Below are 27,658 nucleotides of genomic sequence, written 5' to 3'. Positions count from 1 at the left end.
AGTGGCATAATAAACTAGTAAATGTAAGAAACACATTTTCCTCAGTTCTGTGAGTCATTCTAGTGAATTATTCACCATGAGGAAGGAATTATAGGAAGCCTTGACTTCACAGCTGGTCAGTCGGAGTGCAGGTGGCCTAAGGAACTTGTGACTGGTGTCTGAAGGAGGGTATCCTTGTGGGACTGAGCCATTAATTTGTGGGATCTGAACTAACTCCTGGAGTTGACGTCAGAATTGAAATGACTTGTAGGCCACCCAGTTGCTGACAGAGAATTGAAGAATTGGTGTGGAAAGTCACCATGTATTTAGTGTCAGGAAGAATATCAGAGGTACATTCTTCTATTAAAAAATTTAATTATATTTGCTCTTTTTGTTTCTTTGTTTTTTGTTGAGACAGAGTCTCACTCTGTCGTCCAGGCTGGAGTGCAGTGGTGCCATCTCGGCTCACTGCAACTGCGTCCCCCGGGTTCAAGCAATTCTCCTACCTCAGCCTCCCTAGTAGCTGTGATTATAGGTGTGCACTACCACGCCTGGCTAATTTTTGTATTTTTAGTAGAGACAGGGTCTTGCCATCCCCGGCCCCACCTTCTAATTTTGTGGGGACCAGCACCCATCCTAAAGCCATTTAGGGGCCCCACTCCATGTCACCTCATTAGGTGTGATTGAAAGAGGCTTGTTATGTCTCAAACTCCTGACCTCAAGTGATCTGCCCGCCTCGGCCTCCCAAAGTGCTGGGATTACAGGCTTGAGCCACCACATCCTGCCAAAAAAAAAATTATATTTCTTTTTTTTCTTTTGAGACAGAGTTTCACTCTTGTTGCCCAAGCTGGAGTGCAATGGCACAATCTCGGCTCACTGCAACCTCTGCCTCCCAGGTTCAAATGATTCTCCTGCCTCAGCCTCCCAAGTAGCTAGGATTACAGGTATGCACCACCACACCCAGCTAATTTTTTGTATTTTTAGTAGAAACAGGGTTTCACCATGTTAGCCAGGCTGGTCTCGAACTCCTGACCTCAGGTGATCCGCCTGCCTCAGCTTCCCAAAGCGTTGAGATTACAGGCATGAGCTACTGTGCTTGGCCTATATTTCTTTTTTTTTTTTTTAAAGAGAGGGTCTCCATATGTTGCCCAGGCTGGTCTAGACCTCCTGACCTCAAGTGATCCTCCCACCTCAGCTTCCCAATAGCTGGGATTATAGGCACAGGCCACCAAGCCCAAAAAATTATGTTTTAAAACTGTGTTGCTATAGATACAAATGTAATCCCAGCTGATTATGTTAGTGGATCTTTGGGGTGTTGGTTTTTGGCTGGAAACCTCTGTGGCCAGTGGCGCCTTTGTCCAAGTTTTGCTCAGGCCCGCTGGGCTCACTCTGCCCACTTGGCTTTGCAGGCTGCGCTCGGCTCACACTACCAACCAGGATCCCTCCCCTGCCGAGGGAGACTGCATGAAGTGGTAAGTGGTGAGGGGTGAGGGGTGAGGGGTGAGGGGTGAGGGGTGTGTGAGTGAGCATGGAGTCCAACTGTGCAGTCAGACATGCTGGCTGCCTCAGCAGGGTGAGCAATTCTAGGTGCCGGCTTGCACGCTGGCTCTCTGCAAGGCTGCAGCTGGACCAGGCACATGCAAGCAGCTTCCATTCCTCGCACCAGGGAACATGGTGGTGCCTGGAAGCTTGGAGATACCAGGAACCGAAGGGCTCCAAAGAGGGAGTGACAGCCCTGGCTTGAAGAGCTCCCAGGTCTGAGCTCCCCGAAGGACCACAGCTCTTCTTTCCTCCTCTTCGCCTGCAAGGTGGCGAGAAGAGGATGGCTCCTCTCTGCTAGGCAAGTCATCCCAACAAGTGTTGAGTTCTAGAAGCAAAGAGGGTAGCTCTTTCTGCAGCTAGTCATCCTGACAAGTGTTCAGCTATCAGCAGAGAGGGTAGCTCCTCTCTGCAGCTGGTCGTCTTATCATCTGCAGTGCTCTGGCTGAGCCCAGGGCTTTTATGGGCCTCAGATGGGAGGAAGTGCTGCCAATTGGTCTGTGGGCAGTCATGGGAGGGCCTGGAAAAGGCACCACAAGTTCCCACTCCAGTCAGCAGTACTAGCAGCCTGGCCTGAAGGTGGGGCTTCACCAGTAACCTGTCCTCTTCCACCCAGGAGCCAATCTGCCTCCTGCCACCGTCCATGGTGCCCAGGCTGCTTGTGCAAAAGGGCACCTGTAGGCCAGTGCTGGGTTGCCCTCAGGCGCCCCTCGGCTTCCCCCCAGAGCTCCTTGGGGCCCAAATTCCAGAAAGGACCAAGACGGCAGGGGGCTGGTGTGTCAGCTCTGCTCCAAGTGTGCACACACCTGGCCAGACTGTAACAGTGCCTGGGCTCAGCCCCAACCCTGCTCTGAGATTGGAGCAGGCACCAGGGGCAGGGAGAGGCCAGGCAGCAGGAGCAGACACCCCCCAAGCCTGAGGGGGGAGGGGGACTTTCCCAGGACCCCAAGGGTGCAGACTGCAGAGATGCCCAGGTCCTGTGCCTGGGAGGGTAGGACTCCCGCCTGCCTACTCTGTGGAGCAGCATGCAGGCAGCCCTGGCCATGCCTCCTTGCAGCTCCAGGTCCTTACTGGGCCCCTCTCTGCCCACCCCTCTGTGCCCAACCATGCTGCTCCCTGCTGGCAGGTGGCTCAGCTCAGCCCCATTGCAGTGGCACCCAACATGGCAGGCTTAGCGGGGGGGCTCTCGCTTACCCTGGCTCCTGCTGGCTCTGTGGAGCACAGCATTACTCCAGCCCAGCTCTGCCTCCTCCTGGCACCCTCCCCACAGCAGCTGACCTGATGACAGTGACCGCCGTGGACAGCCCGCTGCTGCCATCAATTGCACTTAATTTGTTCTTATTATTTGAAAAGATTTAAAGCATTTTCATGGGACCCTAAGATTATTGTGGCCTTCAGCCAATACAAAAAAAAAAATGAAAAAACTCAAAATGAATCATAGACCTGAATTTAAAAATTAAAATTAAAAAATTATTAGATGAAAATCCCTATGTTATTGAGTTAGACATAGTCTTCTTAGATATGGATCACACACTTAGATATGAATACCAACATGCATGTTGGTAGGAAAGGTACAGCCACTATGGAAAATAGTTTGGTACTTCATTTGAAAACAAGATGTACTTACTGTACAACTCAGCATTTGCACCCTTAGACAGAGAAATGACATTTTCACACAGAAGTTTGTAGAAGAATGTTCATAGCAGCTGTACTTATGAGTCCAAAACTGGAAACTACCCAAATCTCCTTTGATGAATAAATGGCTAAAACTGTGATACATACATACCATGGACTACTAATCAGCAATGAAAAAACAATACAACACCTTGGATAAATCTCTAGGAAATTATGCTGGGTTAAAAAAAAGAATTTCAAAAGAATACATAGTACATTATTGCCTTTATGTAACAATCATGTAATAACATAATTATAGACATAGGCTGGGCTTGGTGGCTCGCACCCATACTCCCTGCACTTTGGGAGGCTGAGTCAGGTGGATCGCTTGAGCCCAGGAGTTCAAGACCAACCTGGGTGACATAGCAAGACCCCTGTGTCTAAAAATAATAATAATAATAACATAATTATTGAGATAGAGAACAGGCTAGTCATTCTCTGGGGATTAGGGAAGCGTAGAAAGGATGGGTGATATTGATGCCAATTTTTTGGTTGTGATATTGTATTATAGTTGCATAGGATGTTAACATTGCAGGAGACTGAGAGAAGGGTACATGTGACTTCCCTGTACATTTCTCTTGCAGGTGACTCTACAATTATTTCAAAATAAAAAGTAGGTGTATATAGACTGTCCCCAGCTTACAATGGTTTGATCTACAATTTTAAAACTTTACCACCATGCAAAAGCAATACACATTTGGCCAGGCGCAGTGGCTCATGCCTGTAATCCCAGCACTTTGGGAGGCCGAGGTGGGTGGATCATCTGAGATAAGGAATTCAAGACCAGCCTGGGCAACATGGTGAAACCCCATCTCTACTTTTTAGTAGTATTTTTATACAAAATTCAGCTAGGCGTGGTGGCATGTGCCTGTAATCCCAGCTGCTGGGGAGGCTGAGGCAGAAGAATTACTTGAACCCAGGAGGTGGAGGTGACGCTGAGCTGAAATCACGCCACTGCACTCCAGCCCAGGCGACAGAGCAAGACTCCATCTCAAAAAAAAAAAAAAAGCGATACACATTCAGTAGAAACCATACTTCAAGTACCTACACAACCATTCTGTTTTCACTTTCAAAAACTATCCAATAAATTAACACATAAGATATTAAACACTTTATGATAAAATAGGCTTGTATTAGGCAATTTTGCCCAATTGTAAGCTAATATAAGTGTTCTGAGCACATTTAAGGTAGGCTAGGGTAGGCTATGATGTTTGGTAGGTTAGGTGGATTAAATACATTTTCAATTTGAGATAGTTTCAGTTTATGATGGGTTTGTCTGAACGTAATCCCATCTTAAGCTGAGGAACATCTGTATGTGTACATATATGAAAAGATACATATGTGTTTATGTGTGTATACATATGTGTTTGTGTATGTATATATGTACATACATATATTGCATATATTGAAACATTGACATCGATAACACCAATCCTCTGTACCCATCCGTAATTCCCAGAGAACTACTAGCCTGTTCTCCATCTCTATAATTACGTTATTATTACTATTTTAGGTGTGTGTGTGTGTGTGTGTGCATAATGAAGATGCAATATGTCCGAATTTGTGGAGAGAGGGACATCAGCAAAACGGAGAAACATGCAGCTACAAACTTTCACACCACCACAGAAATATTGAACAAATAACCAGAAATTGTCAGAGCAACTTTATCAGAACTTTGGGAAATAGTTAAAGATTTACAGCAACCAAGCAAATGCTCATTTTAAAAAATTATTTATTACCTTTTAAATTTTTTATGTTTTTAGAGACAAGGTTTCATCACATTGCCCAGGCTGGTCTTGAATTCTTGGGCTCAAGTAATCCTCCTACCTTAGCCTCCCAAAGTGCTCTGATTATAGGGTAAGCCAACACACCCAGCCAATTTTTTTTCTAAGGCAACTTGAAAATGGAAAGAAAACTTTATGAACCCTTCCCTGACTCAATAGCAGTCTTAGCGACAGCAGCCCACCTTCCCAGGGTGGGACTCCGGTCCTTGTTTATAGAGAGCAGAGCCAACTTTATACACAATTATTAGGTATGTCTATTCTAACCTGTCTGGGTGTTACCTGAAAAACTGATACAAAGTGCTCATTTCTGTTTTCACACTGTAACCCACTGTAGAAAAGCAGCAGGCATTGTTTAAACATTGTAAGGCAAACAAACAAACTGCAACTACCTGGGGCCGAAGAGTACAGTTGGTACATAGAATAACCTTCCTAAAGCCTGGGAGTAAAAGCCAGGGAGAGAGAATTGTTGGGAAATTAGGGCATTCAAATTCAAAAGTGCTCTGTATATAGGGCAACTTAGAAAGCAACACACATGTCTGGGACAGGATGCAGGTTCAAAGAACTAACAGCCTAAGATTCCACCACTGGTTGATATACAGACTCAGTGCAACCAGGAAATGAACGCTGAGGAAGAATTTCAAATGGCCTTATTAAGTGTTAAAGGGGTGCTCCTGCAAAAACTCAGATCTCAAAGATTGGAAAAAGTTTTTTGTTTGTTTTTTAAGTTCCCCATGTTCAGGGAAATTTCAGTAAAAACCCTGGCTGTACAAAAGTTAAGCCATCAACAATCAAGAACAGCAAACTCTAGGGAATGTAAATATTTGTTTTCCAGAGATAACACATTATAATAGTCAAATGTCCAGTTTTCAACAACAACAAAAACCCACAAAGCATACAAAGAAATAGGAAAGCAGTGGGAAAAATAAATTGACAGAAACCATCGCTGAGGCAGCACAGACGTTAGACTTACTAGACACAGACTTTAAGTAACTTTTTTTTTTTTTTTGAGACCGAGGGCATTTTGTATGTCTTCTTTTGAGAAGTGGCTCTTCATGTCCTTTGCCCACTTCTTATTTTTTATTTTTTTCAGACAGAGTCTTGCTCTGTCGCCCAGGCTGGAGTGCAGTGGCGCAATCTCGGCTTATTGCAACCTCTGCCTCCTGGGTTCAAGTGATTCTTCTGCCTCAGCCTCCTGAGTAGCCAGGACTACAGATGCATGTCATCACGCCCAGCTAATTTTTTGTATTTTCAGTAGAGATGGGGTTTCACTGTGTTAGCCAGGATGGTCTCAATCTCCTGGCCTTGTGATCCACCTGCCTCGGCCTCCCAAAGTGCTGGGATTACAGGTATGAGCCACCACACCCAGCCTTTGCCCACTTTTTAATGGGATTGATTGTTATTTGAGTTCCTTGTATATTCTGGATATTAGTCCCTTGAAAAATGAATAGTTTGCAAATATTTTTTCCCTTATAACAGGCTGTTTCTTCACTCTGTTGATAGTTTTCTTTGCTGTGTCAAAGTTTTTTAGTTTAATAAAGTCCCATTTGTCTATTTTTCTTTTTGTTGCCTGTGCTTTCAAGGTCTTAGCCATGAAATCTTTGCCTAGACAAGTGTCCTGAAGTGTTTTCTCTATATTTTTTCTAGTATTTTAAAAGTTTCAGATCTTACCTTTAAGTCTTTAATCTATTTTAAGTTGATTTTTCTACATGGTGAGAGATAGGGGTCCAGTTTCATTCTTCTGCATATGAATTTCCAGTTTTACTAGTACAATTTGTTGGAGAGACCGACCTTTCCCCAATGTCTGATCTTGGTGCCTTTGTTGAAAATCAGTTGTCTGTAAACATGCAAATTTATTTCTGGATTCTCTATTCTGTTGCATTGGTCTATGTGTTTGTTTTTATACAAATACCATCCTGTTTTGTTTACTATATCTGCGTCTAGCTTTGTTCTTTTTGCTCATGATTGCTTTGGCTATTCAGACGTTTTTTTTTCCTGGTTCTATACAAATTTTAAAATTGCTTTGTCTAATTCTGTGAAAAAATGATGTTGATATTTTAATAGAGATTGCATTGCATTTGTAGATTGCTTTAAAGAGTATGGTCATTTCAATGATACTAATTCTTCCAGTCATGACATGCGATGTCTTTCCATTTGGTTGTGTACTCTTCAATTTCTTTTATCAGTACTTTGTAGTTTTCCTTGCAGAGATCTTTCACCTCCTTGGTTAAATTACTCCTAGGTATATTTTTTGGTCACTATTGTAAATGGAATTACCTTTCTTATTTCTCTCTTGGCTAGTTTATTATTAATAACACTACTGATTTTTGTATGTTAATTTTGTATCCTGTAACTTTACTGAATTATTTTCTCAACAAAGAGTTTTTTGGTGGAGTCTTTAGGTTTTTCTAGATATAAGATCACAGATCATATCATCAGCAAAGAGGGACAGTTTGAGTTCCTCTTTTCCAATTTGGATGCCATATATTTCTTTCTCTTGCCTAATCACTCTGGCTAGGATTTCCAGTATTATATTGAATAAGAGTCATGAAAGTGGGCATCTTTGTCTTGTTCCAGTTCTTAGAGGAAAGGCTTTCAGCTTTTCCCCATTCAGTATGGTGTTAGCTGTGGGTTTGTCATACATGTCCTTTATTATGGTGAGGTATGCCTTCTCTGCCTAGTTTGTTGAGAGTTTTTATCATGAAGGGATGTTGAGTTTTATTAAACACTTTTTCTGCATGAGTTGAGAGATCATATGGTTTTGGTCCTTCATTCTGTTAATGTGATGGATGCTGTTTACTGATTTGCATATGTCAAACCATCCTTGCATCCCTGGGATGAATCTCACTTGATCATGGTGTATTATCTTTGTGGTATGCTGTTGGATTTGATTTGCTAGTATTTTTGAGGATTTTTGTGTCTATGTTCATCAGGTATATTGGTCTGTAGTTTTCTTTTTTGTTGCATCCTTGTCTGGTTTTGGCATCTGGGTAATGCTGGCCTCATAGAATGAGTTAGGGAGAATCTCCTCCTCTTCAATTTTTTGGAAAAGTTTGTAGGCAATTGGTGTTAGCTCTTCTTTGAAAGTTTGGTAGAATTCAGTAGTGAAGCCATCTAGTCCTGGACTTTTCTTTGTTGGGAGACTTTTATTACTTCTTTGATCTCATTACTTGTTACTGGACTGTTTAGGTTTTCTCTCTTCCTGGTTCAATCTTGGTAGGTTATATATATTGAATTTTTCCATTTTCTCTAGATTTTCCAGTTTACTGTATATAGTTGTTCATGATAGTATCTGATGATCTTGTGTATTTCTGAGTATCTGTTATAATGTCTCCTTTTTCGTTTCTGATTTTATTTGGATCTTTTTTTTTTGCTTAGTCTAGCAAGTGGTTTATCAATTTTGTTTCTTTTCAAAAAGCCAACTCTTCATTTTGTTGATCCTCTGTATTGTTTATTATTTATTTATTTATTTTGAGATGGAGTCTCACTCTGTCGCCCAGGCTGGAGGGCAGTGGCATGGTCTCAGCTCACTGCAACCTCCACTTCCCAGGTTCAAGTGATTCTCCTGCCTCAGCCTCCCGAGTAGCTGGGATTACAGACGCATGCCACCACGCCCAGCTAATATTTTGTATTTTTAGTAGAGACGGGGTTTCACCATGTTAGCCAGGATGGTCTCAATCTTCTGACCTTGTGATCTGCTTGCCTTGACCTCCCAAAGTGCTGGGATTACAGGTGTGAGCCACCGCACCTGGCTAATCCTTTGTATTGTTTTTTTAATGTAAATTTCATTTAGTTCTGCCTTGATGTTTATTTCTTTCCTTCTACTAATTTTGGTTTTGGTTTGATCTTGCTTTTTAAGTTCCTTGAAGTGCATTATTAGATTATTTACTTTAAATCTTTCTACTTTTTTGATGTAGGCACTTATTTCTATAAACTTCCCTCTCAGCACTGCTTTTGTTGTATCCCGTAGATTTTGGAATGTTATGTTTTGATTTTCATTTGTTTCAAGAATTTTTTTTATTTCTTCCTTAATTTCTTCCTTGACCCAAAGTCATTCAGGAGCATGTTGTTTAATTTTCATGTATTTGTACAGTTTCCACAGTTCCTCTTGTTATTGACTTGGTTTTTGGTGGTTTGATAAAATTGTGACATATCAATTTTCAAAAGCTTGTTGAGACACGTTTTGTGTCCCAATATATGGTCTATCCTGGAGAATGTTGTGTGTGCCGATGAGAATAATGTATGTTCTATAGCTGTTGGATGAAATGTTCTATAAATGTCAGTCCCATTTGGTCTAATGCGGAGTTTATATCCAATGTTTCTGTGTGAATTTTCTGTCTAGATGATCTGTTTAATGCTGAGAGTGGGCTGTTGAAGCCCCCAACTATTATTTTATTGGAATCTGTCTCTCCCTTTAAATCTAATAAAATTTGCTTTATATATCTGGGTGCTCCAGTGTTGGGTGCATATGTATTTAGAACTGTTGCATCCTCTTGCTAAATTGATCCCTTTATCATTATACAATGACCTTCTGTGATGGTTAATACTGAGTATAAACTTGATTGAATTGAAGGATGGCAAGTATTTATCCTGGGTGTGTCTGTGAGGGTGTTGCCAAAGGAGATTAACATTTGAGTCAGTGGACTGGGTGGGACTGAGTCAGACCCACCCTTAATCTGGGCACCATCTAATCAGCTGCCAGCACAGCTAGAATACAAAGCAGGCAGAAAAAAAATGTAAAAAGACTAGACTGGCCTAGCCTCCCAGCCTACATCTTTCTCCCATGCTGGGTGCTTCCTGCCCTTGAACATCAGACTCCAAGTTCTTCAGTTTTGGGACTCATGCTGTCTCTCCTTGCTCCTCAGCTTGCAGATGGCCTATTGTGGGCCCTATTGATGGCTCTTGTGAGTTAATACTTAAGGAACTCCCCTTTATATATCCTATTAGTTCTGTCCCTCTAGAGAACGCTGACTAATATATCTTGTCTGTTTTTGTTGTTTTTTACTTCAAGTTCATGTTATCTAAGTGTAGCTACTCCTGCTCACTTTTGATTTGTTTGCTTGGAATATCTTTTTCCATCTTTTTACTTTCAGTCTATATGTGTCTTTCCACATGATATCTGTTTCTTATAGGCAGTAAATAATTGGGTCTTTTAAAAAATCCATTCAGCCAGTCTACATCTTTTAAGTGGAAAGTTTAATTCATTTACATGCAAAGTTGTTATTGATATGTGATGGCTTTTTCTTATCATTTTAGTAAATTATTCCTGGGTGTTTTGTAAGTCCTTTAGTCGTTTTTTTTCTTTATTATTGTTTAACACTGTGGTTTGATGGCTTCTGTAGTGATAACATTTGAGTCTTTTCTCTTCCTTGTTTGTGCATTTGCTCTACCAGTTGTTCTTCCATTCTTACATGTTTCATAATGGTAAATAACATTCTTTCTCTGGCAAATTTCTTATTCATATCTTGAATTGTTTTTCTGATTTCTTTGTTATTTCACTTCCATCTGTAGGACTCCCTTAAGCATTTCTTGTAGGGAGCAGAGGGGAGAGGAGGACTTTATCCTGAATATGTGTCTATGGTTTGGTTGCATAGGATGTGTTGGCTTTGATTCTGGGTGGTGATGAATTTCCTCAGTTTTTGCTTGTCTGGGAAAGACTTTATTTCTCCTTCATTTATAAAGGATAATCTTGCTGGGTATAGCATCCTTAATTGGCAGTTTTTTCTTTCAGCACTTTGCATATACTATACTCTCCTGGCCTGTAAAGTTTCTGCTGAGAAGTCCACTATTAGTCTGATATGGGTCCCTTTATAGGGAACCAGATGTTTTTCTCTTGCTGTTTTTAGAATTCTCTCTCTGTTTTTGACAGTTTGACTATAATATGTCATGGAGAAGAACTTTGCATTATATCTATTTGGGGATCTCTAAGCCTCTTGTATCTGGATGTCTAAATCTCTCGCCAGACTTGGGAAATTTTTATCTGTTATTTCATTAAATAGGTTTTCTAACTCTTTTCTCTTTGCCTTCTAGGACTCCAAAAGTTTGAATATTTGGTTGCTTTATGGTGTTTTATGTGTCAAGTTAGGGTTTGCTCATTCTTTTTTATTCTTTTTTATTTTTGTCTAACTGGTTTATTTCAAAAGACCATTCTTCAAGTTCTGAGATTCTTTCTTCTCCTTGATCCACCCTATTGTTGAAGCTTTCAAATGTATTTTGTATTTTATTCAAAAATAAACAGTGTACACTGGTGTTGGTGGTAGCTGTGATGGGCTGTGTGAGCTAGTCCCCAGGCCTGCAGGTGACATGCACAGGTAATTGTAAGCTGTTGTGGTAGTGGCAGGGTGGGTAGGCCCCTGGGAGGAGTGGTCAGGTGTCAATGGTAGTGGACTGGGTAATCTTCAGTGCCCTGAACTGCATGCTCTGGCAAGGGTGAGGTGAAGCTGGTGCCATGTGAGTTTGTCCTCAGGGTTCCCCAGTGGTGTGTGCAGGTGTCTGTCATGATAGGCAGAGATGGGGCAACTTCCAGGCCTCTGGTAGAATGCTTGGGTTAGGAGTGGCAGTGGCCACACATTGGCCCTGCCACTGGGGAGGGCATGGTTGCTTTTAGTGGTGGCAACCTAGGCTGGCAAATGGAGAATGCATGCCTTGCTTGTTCCTCAGCCCTGGTGGCGGCGGCCCATGCCTCACTTGTGCCTCAGCCCCGGCAGCAACAGCCTGCTCCTTGCTTGTGCCTCAGACCTGGTACCATGGGGCCCCAGGACAGTGCACAGTCTGGTGTGGCTGGGATCTCAAAATGGCACCTTCCTGTAGCTGCCTAGGACTCAGGAGGAGTGTGTGACCCAGCGCAATCTCCCTCCCTGGATCAATACCATCACGTCTTCTCCGGGCACTTCCCTGTGTTAGTTTCTGGGCCCTCAAGGCTCTGGGGCTCTCCCAAGGCTAGGATTGCAGAAGTACACAGTGGAAATTTGGTCTGCTGGGGGTCTCTAAGCCACCTTTCCTTGCGCTCTGTCTTGCTTCTCTTTCCTTCCTTGTTTAAGCGTTGCGTGTCACGTTTCTGTAAAATTTCAGTGTTCTCTCTTGGATGATCTATTCGAAGTGTAATTATCTACTCACTATTTTGGTTCTTCTTAGGGGAGGAGGCGAGTACAAGATGCCTCTAGTCAGCCATCTTGAAGCCTCTCACTATCTTCACTTTAATGTTTAACTAGGCATATTGCCTAGTCAGGGCATTTTAAACCAATGATTAAGAAACCACCATTTAGTGAGGCTAGATTGAAGATAGGATCTATTTTCAGAATGAAAGCTTAACTTTTTAGTCATTAAAAAGCAGTTCAATTTTCTTTCTCACTAACATTCTTGGTATTACAACTTTAAGAATATTCATATCCAGGCACAATGGCTAATGCCTGGATAATAATCCCAATGCTTTGGGAGGCTGAGACAGGAGGATCACTTGAGGTCAGGAGTTCAAAGCAAGCCTGGGCAACATAGTGAGACTCTGTGTCAAAAAAAAAAAAATCCAAGTGTAATGGTGCACAGCTGTAGTCCTAGCTACTTGGGAAACTGAGGTGGGAGGATCACTTGAGCCCAGGAGGCTGAGGCTGCAGTGAGCCATAATCATGCTGCTGCACTCTAGTCTGGGCAATAAAATGAGACCCTGTCTCAAAAAAAAAAAAAATCCCACAAATGAGTAACTTTTAAAAATTAAAAAACTCCACATTATTAACTGTAGTTTTCAGTCTTCAGTAGAATAGTAGAATAAAATATGCCTGGGATTACAGGCATGAGCATGGTGGCTCATGCCTGTAATCCCAGCACTTTGGGAGACAGAGGAGGGAGGATCGGTTCAGCCCAGCCAGCCTGGGCAACACAGGGAGATCCAGTCTCTACAAAAAAATTAAAACATGATAGCTGAACACAGTGGCTGACACTTGTAGTCCCAGCTCCTTGGGAGGCTGAGGTAGGAGGATCTGCTTGAGCCTGGGAAGGCAAGGCTACAATGAGCTGAGATGGTGCCATTGCCCTCCAGCTTGAGTGACTGAGACCCTGTCTCAAAAAAGAAAGAAAGAAAGAAAGAAAGAAAGAAAGAAAGAAAGAAAGAAAGAAAGAAAGAAAGAAAGAAAGAAGAAAGAGAGAAAGAGAGAAAGAAAGAGAGAAAGAGAGAGACAGAAAGGGAGAGACAGAAAGGGAGAAAGAGAGACAGAAAGGGAGAAAGAGAGACAGAAAGGGAGAAAGAGAGAGAGGGAGGGAGGAAGGAAAGGGAGAAAGGGAGGAAGAGAGGGAGGAAGAGAGAGAGGAAGGAAGGAAGGAAGGGGAGAAAGAAAGAAAAAGAAAGAAAGAGAGAGAAAAGAGGAAAGAAAAGAGAGAAAGAAAGAAGGAAAGAAAGGAAAGAAGAAACAAAGAAAAGAAATAAGAAACATTAGGTAAGGAGGAGAGAATAAGGAAATATTCCAATTATATCTTATTGTGAGTGTGGCTTAGTGGAAGAAACGCAATCTCAAGGATTAGATTTTTTTGTTCAGTTTTAAAGCAACATTAAATTTCAATTAATGGGGTCAAAATATGGTAGTCTACCCTCAGGGCCATAAAATCAGGGTAGCAGAAGCCTGCTTGGAGTTAAAAATAGATCCTGGGATATGGATAATCCAAGGTTGTTACTGTTGTTACCTTCATTCTATTTCACTGCAATATATCCTCAAAACAAAAACGCCTGTGATAGTCACTAAGTTTGTTCTCAAATACCCAGGTTCTCTTTTCTGTGAATATGATAAGATGACACTTTCCCCACTTTTGAAGTTAGACACACCCATTGGTTTTGCTTTAAATAAGAAAGCGTTAGCAGGGGGAAGATGTGACACTTCTAGGCAGAGCAATGGATTTGTGCCATGTCCGTCCTCTTCCTGCTGTGATAACTGTGGAAGCATATGTTGAAGTACAGCTTTCATCACCAAGGTTCCTGAGTGACTACAACAAGCAGATGCCCTTGCTGATGCACACTGGACATGTAATATAGGCAAGAAATGAACTGACATATTTTTTAGTCATTGAGACTTTGGAGTTTGTTATTATAGCATAATCTACCTTATCTTGACCGATCTCTAATATGGGATGCTGCCAGCACAAAAACCTAAAAAAGTGGCATTGGCTTAGTGGTCAGGTGGTACTGACAAGGATGGTGAGCCATGTTACACAATGGTGACACATTTGGTAAAGCTGTTGGGTAGTCACTTGGAAGGTAGTTGATGTGCCTAGTAAACTTGTAGCTCTAGAAGAAGCAACTAGAAAACATAATGGCGTAGATAGCCAATATATTTGACAATAAATAGGGGTTCAGGGGAGGGCTAGCTAGTTTGCAAGTAGGAGTGAAAGGAAAAGATAGACCAGAAATTCAGAGACTGGCAGGGTTGGGAGGCAGGTTTCTTCTCAATACAGATTAGATAAAAGATAAAACAATAAAGACTCAGCTTCACAGCAAGGATCTAATCAAGGCTATTGCCATCACATTCATGGTCAAAATCTCTGAACAGGCTGAGGTGTTCTCAGAATAAAGGTCCAACCAGAATGGGACCTTGGGGTTGACGCCCTTAGGAAGGGGTGGGTGAGGGTATTTTGAGTGTGGGAAAGATGTTTGGTGACTAGAAGTGTGGATTACAGTAGTCCTTATGTGTGTATTTGTTCTCTCCTAAGCACATGGTGAAATTGTGCTTCCTTATTCCATTTGAAATTAATCCTGACCATGTGGCTGAATTTGGTCAATAAAATGTGAAAGGAAATTATGTGTGTCACTTTGGGGCAGAAGCTCTAAGAGCCAGTGCTCACTCATCATTTCCTTTTTCTCCTCTTCCCTCTGTCTGGGTGACCATAGAAACACATCTTGAAGTGGAGTCCCCATCAACCTGGGTCCCTCAGTGACTATGGCCAGTAGAGTGTTCTGCCACCCCTCACCTATTCTGATCAATCTACTGACTAATATGTTTAATCTTTGTAGAGTAAGACATTATTTTTGTTTTGTAGAGTAAAATATTAGGCAGGGAAAAAATGTACAAACCATAGAGTAAAAAAAGTTACATCAGATTACATACAAATTTTAATTTTTGTATAGTAAAACACACTTAAAAGAAATTATATGCTGGGCAAAACATTTGCAACACATATACATGCAAAGGGTTAATACTGACTATATATAAAGGCCATCAATAAATTGACAACAAATATTTAATAACCCAGTAGAAACAATGGGCAGAGAATATGAGGAAGTTGTGGTGGACATTGGTTGCTTGCTTCTCTACCATTGTTTTTCCTTCTCCTGCCAAAAGCAGCTAGGTTTCCCGTAGGGGAACGCCCTTCTCACATTCTTAGGCATGTGATTTGTGTAGGTTTGACCACACTCTCAGCTCTAGGGGGTGCCCAGACTGAATTAAGTCACATGCCAAGCCCTGAACCAATCACTGGGTCTGATGTTAAAGAAAAAAAAAATTATTTGTAACATTTGTTAAAGCATAGTAAAGAAAACTTTCTTTCTTTCTTTATTTTGAGACAGAGTCTTGCTCTGTCTCCCAGGCTGGAGTGCAGTGGCACGATCTCGGTTCACTGTAACCCCCGCGCCCTGGGTTCAAACATTTCTCCTGCCTCAGCCTCTGGAGTATCTGGGATTACAGGCATGTGCCACCATGCTCGGATAATTTTTATATTTTTAGTAGAGACGGGATTTCCCTATGTTGGCCAGGCTGGTCTTGAACTCCTGACCTCAAGAGAGCCACCTGCCTTGGCCTCCCAAAGTGCTGAGATTACAGGCATGAGCCACCACGTCCGGCCTAAAGAAGGCTTTATTCAGGACTATCATGATAGGTATAGGGACCACTGCAACAGGGTTTTGCCGTGGGGAAGAGGGTTGGGGCTCAACTCTGAATACAGCATGGACAAGAAGAATTTGTAGCCAAGGAGCAGGTGGAAGCAGGTGGGGAGAAAATTACTAAGAAGTGGCATTAGGAGTAGAAGGATTCTAGAGAAACCAACCTAACATGATTCTATCTGAAGACAGGCCAGGGTGATCAGACTTCAGAGGATAAGAAACGAAACCAGATCAGATACTGAGGTTGACTGGATAGGGTAGGGGGTTCTTGCTAAATTGACTTAGCAGGGTTCTTTGCTGAAACTGGATTGTACAAGGAAGTGTATGGATGGGCTTAGGAGGAGGTTCAGGAGCCTGACTACAAGTTTGGTCAAGCAAAGGATCTTTGTCACTGGAAATGAATGGATCAATTTTCTGATGTCTGGATGGGATATTACTGGGTAATTTTTTAAAAATGAGACTGCTCTAATATGCTTTCATGGAAAGGTATGCATGATATATTGTTTAATAACACAAATAAGTTTCAGAGTAAAGTGTATATGACCACATTTTACTAAATAGGAAAGAGAAGGGAAAGCCTAGAATAAATGTAAATTTGTGTCAGCATAGAGTAAAAAGCATAATGATGCAGACACATAGTTAACATTGTATACTTGTTACTAGTCTCAGCTCCAAATCTTGGCATTCTGCTTTGTGATGCTGGGGCTGAGACTCCACAAACCTCATTTCTGCTTTGTCAGCTGTTCTGTTACACTCTGTTCATAGCGGGTACTGGAGGCAGAGAGGGAAGTTGGAGGAGGGATCTCCTGTTTGCTTCCTAAAGGCTTCCTGTTCCTGTCAGAGTAACTCCAGTAATTTTTCACCCCGGCAGCAGCAGCTGGTTGCAGTTTCCAGTATTTTCCATATTCCCAGAATCAGCTTCAGGGTGCTCCTTAGAGCACCAGTATGCCAGTGCCCACTCCTCAGAGGTCTGGGTCCCAGTTCCACAGGGTCTGTCCTGCACGTTTCTGGGTTCAAATGAACCTGGCTAATTCCCTTTTCTCCCAGCCCTAGGGGTGGAAGCCACCTCCTGTAGCTCCTCCCTTACCTCAGTGTCCCCTTTCGACTTCTCGATCTTTCAATAACTGTAAGCTAACTGTATAAATTTACTGTCACTGCTGTAACAGATTGCCACAAATTTAGTGGCTTAAAACAACACAAACATATTATCTTCCAGTTCTGAAGTCATAAATCCAAAACGGGCTTTACTGAGATTAAAATCAAGGTGTCAGCAGAGCTTCATTCCTTCTGGAGGCTTTAGAGGAGAATCTTTTTCCTTGCCTTTTCCGGCTTCTAAATGTTGCCTGCATTCGTTGGTTTGTGGCCTCTTCCTCCACCTTTAAAGATGGCAGCATAGCACCTTCAAATCTCCCTCTGATTCTCATGCCTCTCTTTGTCACCTCTGAGGACTACAGAGTGTGACTACAGACTACAATGGGTGACTACATTGGTCCTGCCTGGGTAATCCAGGATAATCTCTCATCTCAAGATCTTTATCTTAATCACATCTGCAAAGTCCCTTTAGCTATGTAAGGTAACACATTCACAGGTTCCAAGAATTAGGACATGGACATCTTTGGGAGATTATTATTCTCCCTACCCCACCAATCCCCTTGATCAGGACTTGGGAAACTTTTTCTGTAAAGGACCAGACAGTAAATATTTTAGGCTTCGTGGGCCATAAAGTGTCTGTCACAACCACTCAACTTTGCTGTTGTAACATATAAGGAGCCATAGACAAGATAGAAATGAATGAGCATGCAGTATTCTGGTAAAGCTTTAGTTACAAAAATACACAATGGGTAGAATTTGGCCAGCTGGCCTTAATATTCCACCCCATCCTAGATAAAATGATCTCTGTTAACACACCGATGTATTTTCTGTTTTCCTAATTCACCTTAATTATCACAGACTGGTGAAACTGGAGGACAGTAATGAGGAGATTGTTAAATTTTTTGTATACATCTCTGTATTGTTTGGCTTGTCACAAATATATTAGCTTTATAATTAAAATATTAAATATCTAATAAAAAAATCTATAGCTTTATCTATGTATAAAAATATTTTCTTAAAAAAAAAACCAAAGACAAAATAGAACAAAATATCTGAGAGAAGAACCAAGCAATCCTATTTCAGTAAGAATCAGCCTGTCAGCAAAAATAGCTAGAGGCAGCTAGTTATTCTTTAAGGCCCATGGCAAACAATCTGTCCTTGTCCCTCCAGATGAATGTCACCCCACCTTCTCTGAAAGCCCTAAGCTTTTTTTTTTTTTTTTTTCCTTGATGGAGTTTCACTCTTATTGCCCAGGCTGGAGTGCAGTGGTGTGATCTCAGCTTACTGCAACCTCCTCCTCTCGCATTCAAGCGATTATCCTGCCTCAACCTCACGAGTGGCTGGGATTACAGGAGTATGCCACCACGCCCAGCTAATTTTTGTATTTTTAGTAGAGATGGCATATCACCATGTTGGCCAAGCTGGTCTCGAACTCCTGACCTCAGGTGGTCCACCTCCGTCACCCTCCCAAAGTGCTGGGATTACAGGCATGAGCCACCACGCCCAGCCTGAATGCCCTAGGCTCTTTATTGACACCTCAGAGGCACTGATTGTATAAAGAATCCTGCTACCTAGAATAGAAGCACCTAGTGGGCAGTAATCCCATTTTAAATTGAGAATTAGCCTAGATTAGTAATAAGGATAGTTGCTTTGGAGTCATCAAGACCTTATTGATCTTGGGCAAGTTCCTTGACTTCTTGGAGCCCCAGTGTTCTCATCTGTAATTTGGGATAAAAAGGCCCATGTGACATGACTGCAGAGTTATAACACTGAAGAACAAGGCTTCAGCTGGGTGTGGTGGCTTACACCTGTAATCCCAACATTTTGGAAGGCTGAGGTGGGTGGTTCACCTGAGGTCAGGAGTTTGAGATCAGCCTGGCCAACATGGTGAAACCCTGTATCTACTAGAAATACAAAAATTAGCCAGGAGTGGTGGTGCATGCCTGTAATCCCAGCTACTCTGGAGGCTGAGGCAGGAGAATCGCTTGAATGTGGGAGGTGAAGGCTGCAGTGAGCCAAGATCGCTCCACTGCACCCCAGCCTGGATGACAGAGCTAGACTTCATCTCAAAAAAAAAAAATTAGAAAAAAATAAAAAAGAGAACAAGCCTTCAAGTTTGGATTGGGCTTCATATCCAGGCTTCACCATTTGTGTGCTCTGTGTTCTTACGCGAGTCACTTTACGTCTCTGAGCCTGAATTTCCTCCCCTGTTTGTGAAGGATCATTACGACACCTATTTCAAAGGTTGGGTGGAGATACAATCAGAATGTAATCCTGTGGTCTTTCTGGTCAGAGCAATCATCATCATCTCTCACTTGGCTCACAGCAATGGCTTCTGCCTGGCCTTCCTGCTTTCAGCCTCCAGACTCTTCTCAAGGCAATAGCCAGGGTGCTCTGGCTGAAACTTAGTCGGATCATGACTGTCCTTTAAAATGGAAGTCCACAAACTATGGCTCACAGGGTAACTACAGCCCATGAGCTCAGAATGGTTCCCACATATTCAGATGGTTAAAAAAAGAAACAAAAGAGGAACAATATTTTGTGACCCATGAAAATTATGTGAAATTCAAACAGTGTCCATAAGTAAATTTTGTTGGAACACAGCTATGCTTCTTTGTTTACGCACTGTCGATGGCTACTCTTGTGTTACAATGGCAGGACTAAATAGTTGCAACAGAGACCATATGGCAAGCAAAGCCTGAAATATTTACTATCTAGCCCTTTGCAGAAAAAGTTTGCCAACACTGCTCTGAAACACAGATTAACAAAACAGAACAAACAATAAGCATTCTGATGGCTTCCCATCTCTCTCAGAGTAAAAGACAAAAGCACTTCATCATCTTGCCATCTCCTCATTAGTCACTCTGGCCTCCCTGCTGTCCATATACCAGTTACACTTGGCCTCAGGCCTTTCCCCTGGCTGCTCCTTTACCTTGGAACGCTCTTCTCCATGTATCTGCATAGCTAACTCCTTCATCACCTTCCACTGAATGTTGGCTCAAATGTCACCTTCCCACAGAGCACTATGTGTGATAGGGACAGGAGGCAGAAAAATTCTGGGAGGGCAGGTCCCCAGCGAGGACCCCGCCCTCGAGCCTGGAACAGTGGTCCAAAGCAAGAACTTACATCCCTGTTTTCCCACTCAAATGTTGCCTTTTCCAAAACCACTATGGCCTGCCCTAACCCGCATCCTGTGTGCATAAAAACCCCAGGCTTACCTGGGAGAGAGACGAGAAGCAGCTGGATGTTGGAGATTATGGTTGGATGTCGGAGAGAGAGACTCATCCTGAATGTAGGCATATAGTTTTTATCATCCTCTGAAGAGAGGAGTCTGGCAGGGATGGTTGGAGAATCTCAGGTGAAGATTACCTTCTTGTTCCGTCCCCTTTCCAGCTCCCTTTCTCACTGAGAGCCACTTTCATTGGCAATGAAATCCCCCACATTTACCACCTTCAATTCGTTTGTGAGACCTTATTCCTCCTGGACTCCAGACAAAAACTCGTGTGCCTCAAGTGTGGGCACAAAAAGCTGTCACACTGACCCTCTGCTGAGCTGTTAAGCTGTCTGCAGACAGCAAAGGTAAAGGGCACTGTAACACTTCCTCTGTGGCTTCAGGGACTTCCGGCACCCTCCCTTAGATGCTACCATGGGCCAGTACGGAGTTCGCTCTTGCCGGCACCTAAAAGCACACACCCTGGCTCCTGCACCTGCTCACCTGTGCTCCCACTCCCACGTGGGGTGGAGCAGAGAGTGAGTGGAGTTCGCCCCTGCCAATGCCAGTGCACTCCAGTTCCCACCCACGAAGGGGTCAGGGAACTGTCCTGCTTCACCTGGACCATCTATTTAACATTGTAAACCGTTTCTGTGCTCCCCCGATGTAGGCACTCCTGATCCACCTAACCCAGATCTATTCTTTTCACAGTAATTGTCATCTTCTAACACTCCACTTAATCACTTGTTTACTACATCCATGGGCCTATCTTTCCCAGCAGAATGAAAAGTCCTCCAGAGCAGAGATTTTTATTCATCAGTGTCTCCCAGCACTTACTACCTAGTAGATCTTAAGACAAATGTGTTGAATGAATGCATGAAATAAAAGAAAAGAAGATATGAAGTATTAAGCACATTGCCTGGCCCATAGCAGGTACTTCAAAGCACTTATCATTGTTATTATTATTGATTGACTGCTAGTATGTATAAAGTGAGTAACATAAAACAAACACAATACATTTTAATCTTTCTTACCTTCCCTTGATATCTCTTACGGCACTAAGGACAGTGCTAAGCACTCACTACTCTGATGAGATTTCACTCAGCCTTGTGCCCATCTCTATTGCTATCTACAAGAGCAAGCCAAATTTTGTGCCTCTGATCCCTGTACCTCTCTGCTCCTCAATATTCAGCTCCCAGGGTTCTGTGCCGGGGCAGAGTGTAAATGTGATTAAGGTGACACCATCTTACTACACTATATACCTATATACCTTAGTGACCCCACAGATATGGTTAGGATTTGTGCCCCCACCCAAATCTCATCTTGAATTGTAGCTCCCATAAATCCCATGTGATGTGGGAGGGGCCCAGTGGGAGATAATTGAATCATGGGGATGTTTTCCCCCATACTGTTCTCGTGGTAGTGAATAAGTCTCATGAGATCTGATGGTTTTATAAGGGGTTTTCCCTTTTGTATAGCTTCCATTCTCTCTTGCCTGCCATCAGGTAAGACATGCCTTTCGCCTTCCACCATGACTGTGAGGCCTCCACAGCCACGTGGAACTGTGAATCCATTAAACCTCTTTTTCTTTATAAATTACCCAGTCTCAGATATGTCTTTATCAGCAGCATGAAAACAGACTAATACACCTACCTTACCAGATCTGCTATCCAGAGAACTCTGAATCTGGCACCAACTTCTGAAAGACTGTTCAAATGCAAACCACTTCAGCAGTACCGATGCTTGACCCTAAGATAAGATTATGATACAAGTCTCCAGGGGTTGGAGAAAACCTGGCTATGTAATCACCATGGCTGGGCTTTGTTTATATAACAGTGTTTGAGAAATGTGTTCAGGACTATTTAAACTCAGACCATTTAAATTCTAAAGAATTCAAAAAATCAAGGCAAACACTTAAAGGATTTTAAAGACTAGCAAAAGGCCGGGTGTGGTGGCTCTGGCCTGTAATCCCAGCACTTTGGGAGGCTGGGGCAGGTGGATCACCTGAGGTCAGGATTTCAAGACCAGCCTGACCAATATGGGAAACCCCGCCTCTACTGAAAGTACAAAAATTAGCCAGGTGTGGGGGTGTGCACCTGTAGTCCCAGCTACTCAGGAGGCTGAGACAGGAAAATTGCTTGAACGTAGGAGGCGGAGGTTGCAGTGAGCCAAGATCGTGTCACTGCACTCCAGCCTGAGCGACAGAGCGAGACTCCACCTCAAAAAAAAAAAAAAAATTAGCAAGATAGGAGACTATATAACTTATATAACACCTACCTCTCCCTTCTCACCATGGTTCTAAGGATTAAGTCACTCTATGTAATATGTCTGGGGGAAACAAATGTGGGGGATTGGGAAATAGAATCTCTGTAGGTATATAATGAGATCCTACATCCTGAGCTTCCTGGGGGTATCCTCAATATCAAATATTCTGGCAGTGGCAGAGTATGCACCTTGGATTTTCGTTTCTAAAAGTATTGCCATCACTTTAATTCACTGAGATAATCTCCCAAACCCATCTGTGTGTGTGTGTGTGTATACGACAGGGTCTCACTCTGTCGCCTAGGCTAGAGTGCAGTGGTGTGATCTTGGCTCACGACAACCTCCACCTCCCAGGCTCAAGTGATCCTCCCATCTCATCCTTCCAATTAGCTGGGATCACAGGGTGCACCACCACACCCAGCTAATTTTTGTTTTTTTTTTTTTATAGAGACCAGGTTTCACCATGTTTCCCAGGCTGGTCTCAAACTTCTGGCTTCAGGTGATCTGCCCGCCTCGGCCTCCCAAAGTGCTGGGATTACAGACATGAGCCATTGCACTCAGCCTCCACACTTTTGTTTTACAAAGAAGAACAATGAGGCCAGAGAGGGACTCTCCAGTGCTAAACACAGTTCCTGGCCATAGATGCTCACTAAACATTTGCTGACTGACTAACCTTGGGCCAGTGACTTGCTTGTAATTAGCAAGTTCCAGAGTCAGAACTCAAATTCAAGTCTCTTAACCCTGAGTTCAATGTTGCCTAGGTTCTCCTCACTCCTATGATAGCTCTATCTCCCGAAGAATGAAGATTTTATGTGCCAGAGACCATGTTGTCTCTGTCAGCACCTATCTCCTCCTTAGGCCCTCTCAGCTAGAGACCAGCCAGCCAACCATGGGCAGCCTCAACTCCACACAGGCTTCAGGCCAATATTGACACTGGTAGAGAGAGTATTAACAGCCACAGATCCTTCAAGCAGTTGGGTTTGAAATTAAGTGAGCTTCTGCAATCTTGCTGAGGCCTCTGGGTACCAGACATACATTTCCCCAACACCTTTGTTACAGCTATCATGTGACAGCATTCTTTTTACAGGCCCTTCTGAAAAAGTTGTCTTGCTCTGAGTGGTGTAGTTCTGCAACCTATCCCCCAACTGATTAGACAGAGGATCAAGCCCAAGTCAATGATGGCCATCTTTTTTGTTTGTTCGGTTTTTTCTTTTTTTTTTTTTCTTTTTTTTTGAGACAGAGTCATACTCTGTCATCCAGGCTGGAGTGCAGTGACGCGATCTTGGCTCATTGCAACCTTCACCTCCTGGGCTCACTGCCTCAGCCTCTCAGAGTAGCTGGGATTACAGGCGCCCACCACGACACCTGGCTAATTTTTGTATTTTTAATAGAGATGGGGTTTCACCATAATGACCAGACTGGTCTCAAACTCCTGACTTTAGATGATCCACCTGCCTCGGCCTCCCAAAGTGCTTGGATTATAAGCGTGAGCCACCATGCCTGGCCAGTGGTGGCCATCTTTATAGGATGGAAATGAGGGAAGCCTGTAGGGTGAAAGGACGTGATAAACACTCACAAATGGACACCTCCTCTACTGCAGAGTGACCAGTGGGACCCACAAGAGTCACTCTTTAGGAAAGAGTCAGACAGAAGATGTAAGGGATGCTGAGTTGTGCCACCATATCCCCTTCAGGATGCAGGTGCTATTTGCCCAGCTGTTGGCATTATTGGCTATTGACTACCCATAGCTAAGTCTCTGTCTCTGAAGATTGCCCTCAGCCAAGTTACACCCCTTTCCAAGAAGCAGATAGTATCCAATGCCTAGTGGGAGGACAAAGCCCTGGCTCCTTGCTATCATTGTCACAGACTTTGCAAAGATTATGAAAATAAGAGAAATCTAGCATGGCTGACTCCATCTTGCTTCTAGCCTCACAGGCTGGCCGTCCTCGCTCATTCCTGGGCATAGGCTAAGCTAACCACAGGAGGAATTTAATTTATGGTTTAACTTTGAAGCAAAGATGATAACACTCCCTCCCTAAAACGGGTCCCCTCCTCATTTGGAGGCTGAAACAGCCTTTGTAAGACTCATGAAAGGCCGCAAGATTAGGACTATGAGAAGGGCCTGAGATCTGCTGAAGTGCAGGCATAGTTTTTATCATCCTTTCCTGCTTAGGAGTCATGTGGCCAGAGGTCACAAGATTTGTGACTTCCCCAACTGCTCCTATAGATAACATCACTGTTATAGAACCTAAGATTGGTCTTTTGAGATGTTTTTCAGACTTTTGCATTCTGGTAAGTGACTGATCCCACCTGAACTCATGACTCATGACTCAACCGGTCCTGTGGCCCCCACCCAGAGGTGGACTCAGCACACAAGGACGTTTTCCACACTCCTGTGATCGCATCCTCAACAAATCAGCAGCACTCATTCCCTGGGCCCCGGCACACCCATCTGTGAAAAACCCTAACCTCCAAGTCTTCAGGGAGACTGATTTGAGTAATAACTCCATCTTCCACTTGGCCAGTCTTGCATTAATTAAACTCTTTCTTTACTGCAATACTATGGTCTCAGTGAATTGGTTTTATTTGTGCAGCGGGCAGGTAGAACCCATCAGGTGGGGCTGGGTGCAGTGGCTTGTGCCTGTAATCCTAGCACTTTGGGAGGCTGAGGCGGGCAGATCACGAGGTCAGGAGATTGAGACCGTCCTGGCTAACATGGTGAAACCCCGTCTCTATTCAAAACACAAAAAAATTAGCCGGGCATGGTGGCAGGCACCTGTAGTCCCAGCTACACGGGAGGCTGAGGCAGGAGAATGGCATGAACCTGGGAGGTGGAGCTTGCAGTGAGGCGAGATTGCGCCACTGCACTCCAGCCTGGGCAACAGAGCAAGACTCCATCTCAAAAAAAAAAAAAAAAAATAGAACCCATCAGGTGATTACGTTACCTTCATTGGAGGCAACTCTGAAAAGCCATCCCAACTCCAGAACTCCCCCCAAGGTTGGCTGAGGCCCTCATCCCTCTCTCCTTACAGGCATTGATCCTGAGAGTTCTCCCCAGCAAACTTCCAGCATACAAATAGGCGCCTCAGAGGCGCCTCATCCTAAGACAGTGTGGAGCAGACAGGGAAGCTGAAGCCTGGAGACCATCTGAGAAGACGGTGAGCAAAAGCCATGAGGTACCAGACACTACGGTCTCACAGAAGTCATTCCGAGGTCAGGAGCCACAGATTAAAAATGAGAAAAAAAAAGTAGACGGGGTCAAGTCACTTTCTCAACGTATCCTGAACATCAGTTGAAGTAACGAGAAGTTGTTTTCCCTTCCTGCCAACTGGAAAGAGCCTCAGGACCACACTCAGCCAGGCACCAGAGCTGGGCATCTGCCTTGTGTCTGTCTTGTCCTTCCACTTCCCTTGACCCTTGGACCAGTGACAGGGACACTCTGCCTACATTTGTCAGCCTCTCCCTTTGAGGAACTGGCCAACGTTCTCTAAACGCCCAACTTCTGGCTGCAGCCTTGTTCTGAATAAATTGACCTAGAACAAAGGTGCTTCCTCCTGTTTGACTCCAAGTACAACAAGTTCTTTGGACACTGTGTCTTGACTTCTGCTGGCTGCCCTGGGGCGTAGTTTGAGGTGGGGTCATCTTCTCTTGCTCTGTACCCGCAGGCTCCAGCCCCCTTGCTCTCCCTGTTAATCCAGGATGCTGAGGGTAAGGCCAAATTCACTCATGTTGTGATACTCTCCTTTTCCTTTCTGGCTTTAGTTTCACCTCTGAGAAAATACAGACATGGGCCGAGCACGGTGGCTCACACTTGTAATCCCAGCACTTTGGGAGGCCGAGGTGGGTGGATCACCTGAGGTCAGGAGATCGAGACCAGCTTGACCAACACGGAGAAACCCCATCTCTACTAAAAATACAAAATTAGCCAAGTGTGGTGGCACATGATTGTAATCCCAGCTACTCGGGAGGCTGAGGCAGGAGAATTGCTTGAACTCAGGAGGTGGAGGTTGCAGTGAGCGGAGATCACACCATTGCACTCCAGCCTGGGCAACAAGAGTAAAACTCCGTCTCAAAAAAATAAAAAAAGAAAGAAAAAAGGAGAAAATACAGACATGGCTCCTATGGCCTTAGGGTTTTCCCCTCATTTCTTGCTCTCTTGCGCTGCATGTTTCTTTTATTCTTTAGCAAGAGATCTTCTCAAGTTTCAAACATTCATTAGATCTGAACTAACGGTTATAGAGAACATCTCAGTAGTAGCATGAAGTGTTCACATTGAGTCTGAAATATTAGCTCAACTACTTCTTTTTTTTTTTTTTTTTTTTTGAGACGGAGTCTCACTCTGTTGCCCCCAGGCTGGAGTGCAGCAGCACTAACTTGGCTCACTGCAAGCTCCGCCTCCCAGGTTCACGCCATTCTCCTGCCTCAGCCTCCCAAGTAGCTGGGACTACAGGTGCCCGCCACCACGCCTGGCTAATTTTGTTTTTGCATTTTTAGTAGAGACAGGGTTTCACTGTGTTAGCCAGGATGGTCTCGATCTCCTGACCTCGTGATCCGCCCTCCTCGGCCTCCCAAAGTGCTGGGATTACAGGCGTGAGCCACTGCGCCCAGCCAACTATTTCTTTTTATAATGTAAAAGTTGATGGATCATAAAAGTTGGCTTTTAAGTGGATTTACTTATTTAAACATTTTTAATATGCAAAAATTTAAACATTTACACACAAAATCATATGAAGCCCCTTATACCCTTCATCCAGCCCAATCAACCTAAAACATACGTGTTTATTTCTACTGTGTTCAGTTGACTGAGAGGAGTCAAGAGATGGTAAATCAACTCATTTACTTGCAGGTAACTGAAGGTCAACTTAAAATGACAATTCCTGATTGCTTTGTTTGATTGACCTGGGTCAGAGTGCTAATTCAGGCATGCGTGGTGAGACTCCCACATTGAACTGGTCTATAAGTGTCAATGATTCTCTCTTCTGCCCATCCCTTGGATCTGTCCCCTTCTATGTACCCCTTGCTTCTCGAATTTGGGAACCTCAGTTGTCTCTTGCCTATGCAGCTAGATTTTACATACTGAGATTTTAATAGGTTGCCTCCCTCCCTCATTTGCTCCTCCCCATTCCTCTCATTTAAACAGAGAGTTATCTCTGAACTATGAAACCTTGAAAAAGCTCTCAGGCAGAGCAGAAGGCAGAAGGAGGCAAAGCTTTCTGGCTTTTGTTTGCGGGAAACCCAAGAAGCCTGAGGGAAAATTAGGGAGTT

The 27,658-nt window shown here is 43.5% G+C and overlaps 1 protein-coding gene and 1 long non-coding RNA gene across 2 annotated transcripts in view; one reads left to right on the top strand and one right to left on the bottom strand.

Moving 5' to 3' along the window:
- Positions 1–27,658, bottom strand: part of PIAS1 (protein inhibitor of activated STAT 1) — a 220,401-nt gene that overhangs the window by 140,742 nt on the left and 52,001 nt on the right. The gene's annotated exons all lie outside the window — the stretch shown is intronic.
- On the top strand, positions 802–25,882 carry LOC134757335 (uncharacterized). Its single transcript, XR_010131198.1, has 4 exons — positions 802–923; positions 1,389–1,451; positions 20,910–21,064; positions 25,426–25,882. It is a non-coding gene; the product is annotated as an uncharacterized lncRNA (long non-coding RNA).

The sequence above is a fragment of the Gorilla gorilla genome, chromosome 16 (genome assembly GCF_029281585.2).
Source record: "Gorilla gorilla gorilla isolate KB3781 chromosome 16, NHGRI_mGorGor1-v2.1_pri, whole genome shotgun sequence".
NCBI lineage: Eukaryota > Metazoa > Chordata > Mammalia > Primates > Hominidae > Gorilla > Gorilla gorilla.
This window is presented reverse-complemented; position numbering and strand designations above follow the sequence as displayed.